The sequence below is a fragment of the Castor canadensis genome, chromosome 7 (assembly GCF_047511655.1).
Source record: "Castor canadensis chromosome 7, mCasCan1.hap1v2, whole genome shotgun sequence".
Classification (NCBI taxonomy): Eukaryota; Metazoa; Chordata; class Mammalia; order Rodentia; family Castoridae; genus Castor; species Castor canadensis.
In genome coordinates, this window is record NC_133392.1 from 118,118,807 (window position 1) to 118,131,642 (window position 12,836).

Consider the following 12,836-nt stretch of genomic DNA (forward strand, 5'->3'; position numbering starts at 1 on the left):
ATACATCTACGATATTCACCAGTCTTACATACACATCATTAGGATTCTAACACTAATGGTGGCAATTATTTAGCCCAAGAAAAGTTTTTTGTCTTTCTTTTTGAAGAGTATTTTATCACTGACACTGATGAGAATTGTTAGCACACATGGGTAACAAGAATCAGACTGGATTTTAGATGGTTTTATTATTGTTTTTCATTGTTCCGCAGACAGTGGCCTCCTCATGCCTGCACCTGGGGCAGGCCTCTCCCATGCCGTCAGCCTTGGTCACTAGTTTATAAATCATTTCTACTTGCATTGGCATGCTTGCTTCTCTACATATCCCCTAGGTGAATAATAATTATTATTCCTACTCTATAGATAAGTAACTTAGAGTTCAGAAATGTTTAAGTTTAAGCACATAAAAATTACTGTATATGATAAATCAAAATGATAGTGTAATATTAATGATGTAAGTTCATATTGAGGGTTTACAATGTACTAGACACAGTGGAAAGAGCTCAATTTAATCCTAAACCCAACAAGATAGATAATGTTATTATTATTTCTCCCATATTGTTGATGAGGAAACCAAGTTCAAATAATCTAGAACTCAGTCAGGTGTAAGTGGTTCACACCTGCAATCCTAGCTACTTGGGAGGCTAAGATCAGGGGAATTGTAGTTCAAGACCAGCCTAAGCAAAAAGCTAGTGAGATTTCATCTCACTCAATAGCTAGGCACCGTGGCTCATGGCTGACACCATAAGCTATGTGGGAGAATGAAATGAGGAGGACAAGGCTTCTAATGCAGCCCAGGAGAGACAGTGTCCGGGACCCTGTCTCGCTGGAGACAGGCTGTGTGGTGGTGTGTGCCTGTCGTCCCAGCAACAATAGGAAGTGTAAATTGGAGGATCGTGGTCTAAGGTGGCCTGGGCAAAAAGCAAGATCCTGTTTCCAAAATAACAAGAGCATAAAGGACTGGAGGTGTAGTTCAAATGCTAGAGAACCTGCCTCGCAAGCACAAAGGCCTGAGTTCAAACCCCAGTACTGCCAAAAAAATACAACAATAGCAATAACATAGAACTGGCATAATCCGTCTGTGGTCATGTGGCTAATGATTGAATGGAACTGAACTATTGGGGTGGGATCTAAGGTCAACACTCTGAACCATCTGCCCTCCCATTTCAACTCATGTGTATCACAAAGTCTGGGCAACCCCCATGACCTCATCCTGCAGACATGATTGGATACCTTGCTGCAATAATGAAAGCTGTCCAGGTACACTTTCTGGTTCATTGGCTTGCTTTGTTTCATTTTGTTCCCAGTTTTACTTTTACTTAGAATCCATGAATGCAAAGGTAAAGAAAATAAGCAAGCAGGAATTAGAGCAGATAAAAGCTTTTTCTTTCAGAAAAGTCTGACCTTACTAAATTAAATAATTGATTAATTAGCACAAATTCAAGATACACTTTGCTAAGTCTCTTGGGCGAAGAAGGATATCAAAAAACATAGGATAAGATCATTGCTTTAAAACCCCATCTGGTTAGCCACTGACACAGATAAAAATAAGGCAAAAACTCATAGTATTGAAACGTAAGATGGCAACCTAACTTTTGGCTAGGAATTTGGAAACAAATCGATGCATAACCCCAGGAATATGTCTTCTTTAGTTGTTTTTGAGACCACAGCTCCTAGAATTATGGCTGGGTAGGGAGCAAATGGTTGATCGTTAATGGTGACAAATTGCATTCTCCCAGGATGTGTTAGAGGCAGAGGCGCAGCAGAAGCAAGGCATTCTGGGAACTGAAGTTTCCCCAGTTTTATGTCTACAGTATCTGAATCAGAACAAAGGACTAGAGGCCCCATTTCAACTTTCTTAAACTCCACCTGGCTTGGGAGGCATAAATTATCAATTTTCTTGAGATAATAGTAGCAACAAGGTATTCCCACTAATACCAAAGAGGACACAGAAAGGATTCAATTTACTTTCTTACTGACCAAGGCCAATAAAAATTGTACTTGGGCTTTGGAAACACTCTGACATGTGTCCATGTTTCTGCTGCTTGTCTTTCTAAATCTTAGTTTTTCTAACATGAGAAGAATAATAACATTTGTAATAATTCTTATTTTAAACATTGGAAGAGTAATTATAGAAGTACCTCACTGGGGTCAAGAATATTAAATATGAAGCTAGCAATTGTAATGTATGTCTATGATCCTGTACTGGAACCCTGAGGGCCACGTGTGCTTCAGAATTCAGATACTTTTGGAGTTTGAAAAATTATTATAAAATACCCAAACATGGTCTAGTGAACACCTCATAGTGAAATAAATTCTTTTTTTTTTTTTGAAGCAAAATGTTTAAATTGTCACTCTAAGTGGAATAAAGACAAAGACTGAAGATTGCCTCAGGCAAGCAAAACAACAAACAAAGAAACCCTTTCCCAAGTTTTTCAAAGCTTTGTGAGTTTCACACTTGCAGATAGGGATTGTGGATCAATGATAACAAAACCCACAACAGACACAGCAAAGGAAGCAGCAGCACAGAGACATTTCCTGGGTCCTCCAGTACTGGTGCTGGCCATGCTTAGCTGGGACCACACAGCAACCATGGGTCATGTGTTCCTTTTCTTGCTCCTCCGCAGCCTCATAGACAGCATACAGCAGACTCCAGTCCAAGGCTCCCTATGGCAACCAAGCCAACTCCCTCTCTGCTTTCTTGTCATCAGCATTGGAGCACCTGAGCACTGCTAGAGGAAGTCCATCAATGGGAAAGACCTGTATCTCTATCAGGCCTTTGCAGGCAAGTGAAAGGAAGCACAACTCAAACCAAACTCAAAGAAACTTTTGCTTTTGGTTAAACAAAAAATGAACTGCTGACAGATGTAACTGAAAAGCCTAGAAGTAGGACTAAAGCTTTACATTACAGAAATCTGCCATCTAAACTCCTGATCCTGTTTTGTTTTTTAGTTTTCTTTCAGTCTCTTGCTTCTGCTTTCCTGAGTGACACCTCAATCCTCCACTTCACCTAGTGACAGTGTCTTTGAGTTGCCACCTGCTAGGACTGCTGATGGCTTCCCAGTTCCCAGCTTCTCATTGACAGGCCACCCCAAGCAGGGAATAGAAAGCCTCTCCAGAAGCACTTAAGAATGTCTCCTGGACTATGAGCACATGATAAAAGCGAGAGCACACAAGGGAGGGGTGAGGATAGGTAAGACACCTAAAAAACTAGCTAGCATTTGTTGCCCTTAATGCAGAGAAACTAAAGCAGATACCTTAAAGCAACTGAGGCCAATAGGAAAAGGAGACCAGGAACTAGAGAAAAGGTTAGATTAAAAAGAATTAACCTAGAAGGTAACACCCACGCACAGGAAATCAATGTGAGTCAATGCCCTGTATAGCTATCCTTATCTCAACCAGCAAAACCCCTTGTTCCTTCCTATTATTGCTTATACTCTCTCTACAACAAAATTAGAGATAAGGGCAAAATAGTTTCTGCTGGGTATTGAGGGGGGGAGCGGGAGGGGGTGGAGTGGGTGGTAAGGGAGGGGGTGGGGGCAGGGGGGAGAAATAAACCAAGCCTTGTATGCACATATGAATAATAAAAGAAAAATGAAAAAAAAAAAAAAAAAAAAAAGAATGTCTCCTTTCATCTCATTGGCTCTGACAGGCTAACATCTTTGTTTCTAACCAATTACTGTGGTCTGGAGATAAAATATGTTGATCAATTTGAACTAATTAGGACCCAAACCATGAACTGAGTATGTCAAAGGGAAACATTTCTCAAAAGGAAACTGGAGGGTGTGTGCTGTCTCCTATCAGAGGTCCACTGGATTTTGTTTCTGTTTCTTTACCTGCTTGCCACACCTCCAGGAACCAATCCATAACAGACCAGTAACTGTCACATGCACCTCCTGATTTTCCCTGAATCCATACAGTGCTCACCATTTCTACCACTAACACCCTAGTTCAACGTGTGCCATATACAGCTGGTCCTCTTTCAGTCTCATCACCATACTGCATCAGCATTATCTTTAAACATGTAGACCTCTACTTACTACCTTCTTGTTTGAAAGCTCCCCAGTGAATTTCCATCACTCCAATGATAGAGTCAAAAATCCTTGCAGAGTGTCGAAGGCCTTGCCTGATCTAGACTCTTTCTGTGTGTACCACCTGATTTCACATCACTTGTGTTTATCCTCCAGTCACACTAACTCCTTCTCCTTTGCAAAATCAACTGCCTCTCCACATAGGGACTCCAGTCAAGCTTTATTCTTCAGGGAACCCTCCGTACATTCTGAGTCTTGAGAAGGTTTATCTGCTATAGACATTCCAAAACAGTGGGACCTCCAGAGTCTTCAAGTAGCTTGTGATAAGCTCATTGTCAGCACGGGCCTTTGATCAAGTCTGTCTCCCCTTTGGTCTCTAAGCAACCTGAGAGAAAATCAGCATCCTGCTCAGGTTGGTTTCTTCTTACTTTATTGCATCACCAGCAATTAGCAGGCAGTCCCACATATTCTGAATGCATAAATAAACCCAAGTGGTATGTTAGCCCCTAACATAGTCCCTGGTAAATGGTAAGCACCCCAGAGAGGCAGGTATCATGACCATATTGTTATTTGTTATTGTTGTTATAATTCCCTAGTATTAGAAAATGTTCCTTCATTTGCTTTTTGCTGTGCTTGGGTTTGAACTCAGGATCTTGTGCTTTGTAGCAAGCAGTTTACCTCTTGAACTATACCTCCAACCCTTTTGCTTTAGTTTATTTTTCAGATAGGTCTTGCTTTTTCCCAGGCCAGCCTCAGACCATGATCTTCTTACCTATGTCTCCCACATAGTTTGAATTATAGGTCTACAACACCATGCCCAGCGTGTTGGTTGAGAGGGAGGGTCTCACTAATTTTTTGCCCAATTGGCCTTAGAGCCTCCCAATCTCTGCCTCCTGAGTAGCTTGAATTATAGGCATGACCCACCATGCTTAACTAGAAAGGGTTTTTTTTTCCCCCACATTACATCTTTTACCTATACTCTGTAATTCAGAGGATTTTTCTAATTATTGAGCACAAAACGACCAGTGATGCACAATTCTGTATTTGCTAATCATGGTCAGCTACTGCATGTCAGATGCCAGATAAGCAAATTGCTGAAGAAGAGAACTGTTTCCCTCCTACACACAATCAAGGAGAACACCGACTAAATGCCTTGATGGTGATTCATGTAAGCATGGAACTTACTTACATGTAAGTGTGTAAGTTCATTGTTAGGACCATTTTGCGATTTTTTTCTGTAATTAAAAGTATCCCATTAAATTTCTTGTCTTTTTAAATTAGAAAATACTGAGAAACCAGCCTGTTATGGAGATAAGCAGTCTCCGACTGCCTTTCTAAATAATCACACAGACCAGGTCCTAGTTATTAAATGTCTATGTGTTTTGCTAAAAATCTGTACAGCATGGTAGAAATTTAATTAGATTAAAAAGAGAGAAAAGATTTTAAAAAGTACACTAAAATAAATTCTTTATCTTTGGGAGGATGGAATTCATATCATTTGTGTTTTCTTTTCATACTCTGATAAAATTCTAAATTCTCTAAAATTAACTTGCAGTGTAGCATTATAGTCAGAAAATTGTAGACATAATATTTTAAAACTCTGCATATTAAATTTTTTGCATAGTATCTGGTCATAATTATGTAAATCATATATGCAGCAGGAACAAACCAGGGAAAAGAAATATAAACTCTTAACAGAGGTCATTAGGACTATGTGATATTTTCTCAAATCTTCTAATTTAATTACTTTCATAATGGAAAATGGTCTTGACTTTAAAGAGAAATAAGTGTATACAAGGGCATGTTCCTTATCCCTGAAGAGCTTGCAAATATTCCTCACGTGGAATGATGTGGGTTTTAGAGGTCCAAGCTAGGAAACATTTCACTAGGGATTGAAGTACTTTGAAAAAATGAAATTTCCACTTAAATATTAAAGTGAGATAAGATGTCACTTATCTTGCATAGATAATCTTGGAGTGGAAAGTGACACTGAACCCAGAATATTGCACACTGGGTTATACTAAGTGTCTCATTTCTTTTCTAATGCACAAATTCTACAAATACATATATGTATATGCCTTAAGGAACTGAACAATGAAAAATGAATTTGCTAAAATAACTTGAATTAGGAAAGAAAAAATAATCTTTATGTTTTCAAATATACAAGCACCAATATATTTCTTTGAAAAGTTTCACATAGCAGGCTCTCAAAAAAATGAGTAAGGATACACACATACCTCATAATTGGTAAGGATAAAATTTTCAGCAGTTACATGAATATTTTTCCTCTTCTCCTTGCACATATGAATCTTCTCTTGACTTTAAAGGTTGACTGATAACCCATTTCTTCAAGGAAGCCTCCATAACTGCTCTTGCCTGTAGCTCTTATCCCTCTGACATTGTTAGCATTTCCCCCCTTGAGCTCATTTGAAAATTCATTCTCTCTTTTGTTAACTTATACATTTCCTTGAACAATAAGGAATACTTTACAATAGTTAAATCTATTTATTGTAAAATCACCTTGTAAAATGACCTTAGTTTTGGATTTCTGCTCCTCTCACATTTATCCCTCTTGTCTGTCTTATTCTTGATATCCTCAAGTATTTGTAGCTTTGCTAAAAGTTTCCTTTTTATTTTCTTGACTCTTTTATTTCTGTAGCTCAGAACCATTTTCCTGGCCACACTGTGGCTCATCTCCAAAACAATAATGGCTTCTCTCCTTGGCTGTTTTCCTGAGAATCTGTAGTCTTTTGACCCCCTGCTTGGCAACTCTTCTCAGAGTCCATTGGGATGCTTGGGTGGGACTAAAGCAGTAGACTGGCTTAGCAAGCACACGTTGAGTCTCTTGGGATGTGAAACTGTGCTTTGCTTACTTTTAAAATGCCTTCTCAGTATGATATATTTGATATGTTGTCAGAACTTTTGTAAATGCCACAAAGTTCCCCCACCCAGCACAGCAATAAAAAAAAATTTAAATGACTTCTTATGCACTGATTTTCTTAATTATATGTGAAAATAAAATCTTCTGCCCTTGTTTATTGTTAGGACTGAACAAAATAATGTGTGTAAGCTTCCAGTACAGAGCCTATCACCAGGAAGTATCTATTAGATGCTTGACAGGCTCCTTTTTCCTTTGGGATCATCAACTTTTTGTTTTCCAAAATTGGGAACAATGATTCCACAAATTGCTAATAGGTACTTTTGTCATAAGGATTATGTGTAAATAATGTTGGGAAACACTGGAGTTAAATCAGATTTAAAAGATTTCTTCTTAGAATCTTGAAAATGTTATGATTTTCTGCATTCTCCCTAATATATTTGACAAAAGATGTCTGCTTTTCATGGAATGTTTATAAAAAACTTGGATTAGGAGCTCATGTGGCTAATTTAACTCCTCTTATGCAAACCTCAGAATAAAGCTTCTATTTTGTTAACTTATAGCCTAAGATAAATTGTTTTTTTAATCTAACTTATATAAATCAAATTTCTCAGTACTGCGCAACCAAAACAAAACAGGAAATTACACTGGATGCTGAGGATGAAATAAGATGGCAATTTAAACTTTAAATTCGGATTTCATGTGTTTAGTAAGACATCTTTATCCATCTCAATTATTGTGTTTATGAAACTTTAAAGTTACAGACTTGGAGAAGAGAAGGGAGGGCAAGAAAGGATATAAGGGAGGGTGAATATAATCAAAGCACAATATAGGCATATATAGAAATGTCACAGTAATCCCTTTGATTTGTATAATTAATATTCATTAAAAAATTTAAATGCTTATAAAAATAAGGCTACAGAGTTGAAAATATGAAGTATGAAAACTGTCAAATTAAAAATGGAGTTAATATTTCATCTTCAGTATGCAATAGTGAGTACTCTTGCAAGTTACAGAACTCTGAAAAAGTACAAAACATTAACCACCAAAGGCTCTGGAGACTGAACAAAAGCAGTAGATGTTGGAGAAGAGTTGAAACTTGACATGAGGGAAAAAAATGGAGCCAGTTCTCTGGTTTTGAAAGCTTTACTTTGAAGGCACCCACAAATTGTGGTGCCAGGTGACTAAAATTCTGATGGAAAACTTTCTTTCTTTCTTTTTTCTTTTTTGGATAAATGAATCAATAAAAGGAGCCCTGGGGCAACCAAAACTACCAGAGAACCAGGGAAAAGCCTGAAAAGGAGAGAGAGTCAAAGAGTGGGAATTCCCTAATTCAATGTTTAAACTCAGTTCAAGTGTGTGGATGACCACTAAATGATGCATTTAAATGCCGCTTGCAACAAAAACTTAAGTACTTGACCAGAGATATAAACTTCCATCTATCACAGGTATGGCAGTCTGCAATTTCAGTCTAACCTACTTTTAAAAAGCCCCACAAATACTGTACTCTTTGGAGCAATATAACAAAATTCAGAATCTCTAAAACGGAATATTTGCAATACCCAGAAAATAGCACAGAATTACTCAACATACTGAGAATCAGAAAAATGCACAACGATCTTCAAAGGATAAGGCAGTAACAGATGCCAGACCTTGAAATAAGCCAGGTGCTCAAATTATGAGATAAGCATATTAAAGAAGATATAATAGTGGAGTGAGAAAAGTCAACCATGCTTATAATGAATGAAAAGATAGGAATTCTTAAAAATTTTTAAATGTTAAAAAATCCCCAACTAAATGAAAATTTTAGACATTAAAAATCCAATACCTTTAATTAAAAATCACTGGATGAAATTACCAGTAGAATGGAGATGACTGAGCAAATACCCTTGAAGAGAGATCATTGGAAATTATCCAGTCTGAAGAAGAAAGAAAAAAAAACAGATTTTAAAAACTTAATAGGTTATCTAAGAACTGTGCAAAATTTCAAAAAGTCCAACACATGGGTGATTGGAATCCCAAGAGTATAAACTTGATAACAACCATCCATAGCACATTGTAGCAAACCTGCTGAAAACCAAAGATACAGAGGAAATCTTGAAAACATCCAGAGGAAAAGTAGCATGCTACACGAAGGGGAAGAAAAGTTAGAGACGGACGGAACTCTTCCATTGCAGTTAAAAGGGACCTCCTGAGGATAATCGAACATACCTAAAAAGTGGCAAAAGAAACGTCATCAGAATTCTATAACTAATAAAGTAAGTTTCAAGCCTGAAGTTTAAATAAAGACATTTGTCAGACCAAGAATGACTAAGAGAATGTGTTGCCACCAGAACTGCACTACCAGAAATGACCGAAGTGCTTCAGGGTGAAGGGAAATGGACAACTGGAAACTTGGATCCCGAGGAAGGGAAGACTAGTATGGGTAAATATGCAGGTCCATGTAAAACTCTGGTTTTTCTTAATATGTTTAAAATGTGTGTGACCATATAAAGCAAAAGTATATTGCCATGAGAGGTTTATAATGTATATAGATATATGGTATATGACAGCTAAAACACAAAGGATGGTGGGCTCTGTAGTCAATTAAGCAGACCGGCTTCCTTTATTCATGAGACCTGGTGGGCAGTGGCTGCAGACAGCAGCCTCCTCTGTAGTGTATGCAGCCTGTAGCTTGTGTGGGTTGCCCTAAGGGACCTTGGAGACAAGTTTCTGGTGTGTTCATGCCTCTGATCTCACACTATCCCCAATCTAAACTCCAGACAGGTAGTGGGGTGTCTTTGGAAAGCCCCAGAGCACAGTGGCCACGGTTCAAATTTGCCAGGTAATCATGTCCATCTGCACCAAGGTGCAGAATGAGGAACATATGATTGAGGCTCTATGCAGGGCCAAGTTCAAGTTCCCTGACCTTCAGAAGATCCACATCTCAAAGAAGAGGGGTTTTGCCAAGTTTAATGCAGATGGATTTGAAGACATGGTAGCTGAGAAGTGGCTCATCCCTGATGGCTGTAGGGTCAAATATATCACTAATCGTGGTCCCCTGGATAAGTGGCAATCCCTGCACTTGTGAGGGCTTCCACTGTGCTGTCCCCTCCTTAATCATGCTCAATAACAAATCATCCTGTCCACTTAAAAAAAAAGGATGGTGGGGAAGTAATGGGTTGAAATGGTTGCAGGGTTTCTGTATTAGACATGAATTGCTATAATATTAATTCTAGGTAGAGTGAAAAATCAATAATGTAATCTATAGAAAACCTGCTTAAAATAAAGTAAAGAACTATGGCTAAACAGGCACTGAATGACTTACATTAGAAATTTGAAAATTTGTAAATAATTTAATGGGAGCCAAGAAAGGGTATATAAAAGAAACAGAGCAAACAGAAAAGTTACAAATCTATACATATCAAAAGTTATATTGAATGCTGATAAACTAAACATTAATTAAGAGGTAGAGTCTTTGAAAACAAGAAAAGCAGAGCCCAACCAAATACTTCAATGCGAAATGTTATCATTCTCAGGTAAATGGATGGAATCATTCTGAGTGAGGTTAGCCTGGTCCAAAAGACCAAAAATCGTATGTTCTCCCCCACATGCGGACATTAGATCAAGGGCAAACACAACAAGGGGATTGGACTTTGAGCACATGATAAAAGCGAGAGCACACAAGGGAGGGATGAGGATAGGTAAGTCACCTAAAAAACTACATAGCGTTTGTTGCTCTTAATGCAGAGAAACTACAGCAGATACCTTAAAAGCAACTGAGGCCAATAGGAAAAGGGGACCAGGAACTAGAGAAAAGATTAGATCAAAAAGAATTAACCTAGAAGGTAACACACATGCACAGGAAATTAATGTGAGTCAACTCCCTGTATAGCTATCCTTATCTCAACCAGCAAAAACACTTGTTCCTTCCTATTATTGCTTATACTCTCTCTTCAACAAAATTAGAAATAAGGGCAAAATAGTTTCTGCTGGGTATTGAGGGGGTGGGGGGGGCGGAGTGGGTGGTAAGGGAGGGGGTGGGGGCAGGGGGGAGAAATGACCCAAGCCTTGTATGCATATATGAATAATAAAACAATACAAAAACCCCACAGTTTTGTTGAAAGTTAATGTCCACTAGCAACAATATAATAAAATAGAGGTATATTTCACAAAATTGTGTAGAACACTAATAGAAAACAATAGAGTACAGAAAGCTATAGAATATTGCTGAGCAAAGTTACAGAAACCTAAATAAAAGAAAGAGATGCAATATTTATACAGTGGAAAAGTTAACATTGTTAAGATTTAAATGCTCTACAAATTAATCTGTAGATTCAATGCAATCTCAAAAAGGTCCAGCAGAATCCTTAACATTCTAGCAAACTGAATCCAGTTACATATCAAAAGAATTATACACATGGTCAAGTAGGAAATATCCCAGGGATTACATCCCAATAAACTTGTCAGAAATGCATTTAATTCACCTAACCTATCAAACATCAAAGTCTAGCCTGATTTATATAAAACATGGTGAAAACACTTACATTAACCTACAGTTAGGCAAAATCATCTAGAGTTGGGATTTTTTTTTTTTTTTTTTTTTTTTGGACAAGGTCTTGCTATGCAGCCCAGGCTGGCCTTGGACTTGCAATCCTCCTGCCTCAGCCTCCTGAGTATTGGGGTTACAAATGTGCACCACCACCCCCAGAATGCTAACCAGCTTTCACCATGCAGTAGTCTACAGGGGAGAAGCCAACCTGTGGCTACCGGGAGCACAAAGTATATGCAAAGCAGGAATGGAAGAAAAAAGCCAGGAATATTTGGGATCTTGGATCCAGTTTGAACTTGGCCACACTTCAAGCAGCCAAAGATATATTCCAGGCATCCACAAACTATGGACAATAGGCCAAATTTGCCCATTTTGTTAATAAAGTCTTATCAGAACAAAACTCTTATCCATTTATAACATTGTACTTATGGTCACTTTGTGCTACTGTGGCATAGTTGAGTAGCAGTGGAAGAGACCTCACAGCCTGCAAAATGCAAAATATTTACTAGCATTTTTCAGAAAAAAGTTTTCTGACTCATGGTACATATTACCTCATATTTCAAAAAATGTGTATTGTCACAATTTACATAAGAATACAAATTCATAAATAAACATCCCATACATAAATGTAAAAATTATATTTCTGAATAAATCAATTTTCATGTGTAGTGTGGAAAATGAAAAAGATTGGACTACTGCAGGCAGTAGTAAATCTCTACAACTATTTGATCAAGGGAATGACATAAATGAGTAGCAGAATAATTCTGGTGCCAATTTGAATACTCGAGAGGAAGTGGGAGAGAAATTTAAACTTGGTGTGAGACTTCTGTACCAATAAAAGAGCTGGGTAAGGGAAGTAGCAGTTGGAATGAATGGAGAGGTGGGAACTCATGCAAGTGACTCAGATGTGGCCTTTCAGCAGTCATTCACCTACAGATGACAAAGTCCAGGTTTGGGGAACAGATTGCTTGGCTACAAAAAACCATCAATAACTCTTTCCGTGACCATCTCATCTTGGCCCAGACCCCATTCCAACCAAGTTATTAATACATACATTATTCCTCTTAAGGAAATAGAAAAATGCATTCCAGATTGCCAAAGAAAGGAATTCTCCATGATTCATACTGAAACATGCCTAGAACTTTTTTTTTCATCATCCATCTTCAAGAAATACTAAAGGCAAATATTTCATGAATCCAGAGGTACTTCTGGCCAGCATCTGGAGATGATCTTGAGAATACAAATCTGTTATCATTTTTCACCACAGGACTCCACTGTCAGAACATGCAATAAACATAACCAGCCAGAGGACTGGAGGGAGGCAGAGAGCACAGTTAACCACTGTGGCAGGAGGCAACAGAAATGAGAGTGGGTTTGCCCATATGTTCCTCATACCTAC

At 38.1% G+C, this 12,836-nt stretch overlaps 1 non-coding gene across 1 annotated transcript; it reads left to right on the plus strand.

Moving 5' to 3' along the window:
• Positions 1-9,482: 9,482 nt before the first annotated feature.
• Positions 9,483-9,616, plus strand: LOC141425283 (small nucleolar RNA SNORA70). The gene has a single exon (XR_012450354.1). It is a non-coding gene; the product is annotated as a small nucleolar RNA SNORA70 (small nucleolar RNA).
• The last annotated feature ends 3,220 nt before the right edge of the window (positions 9,617-12,836 follow it).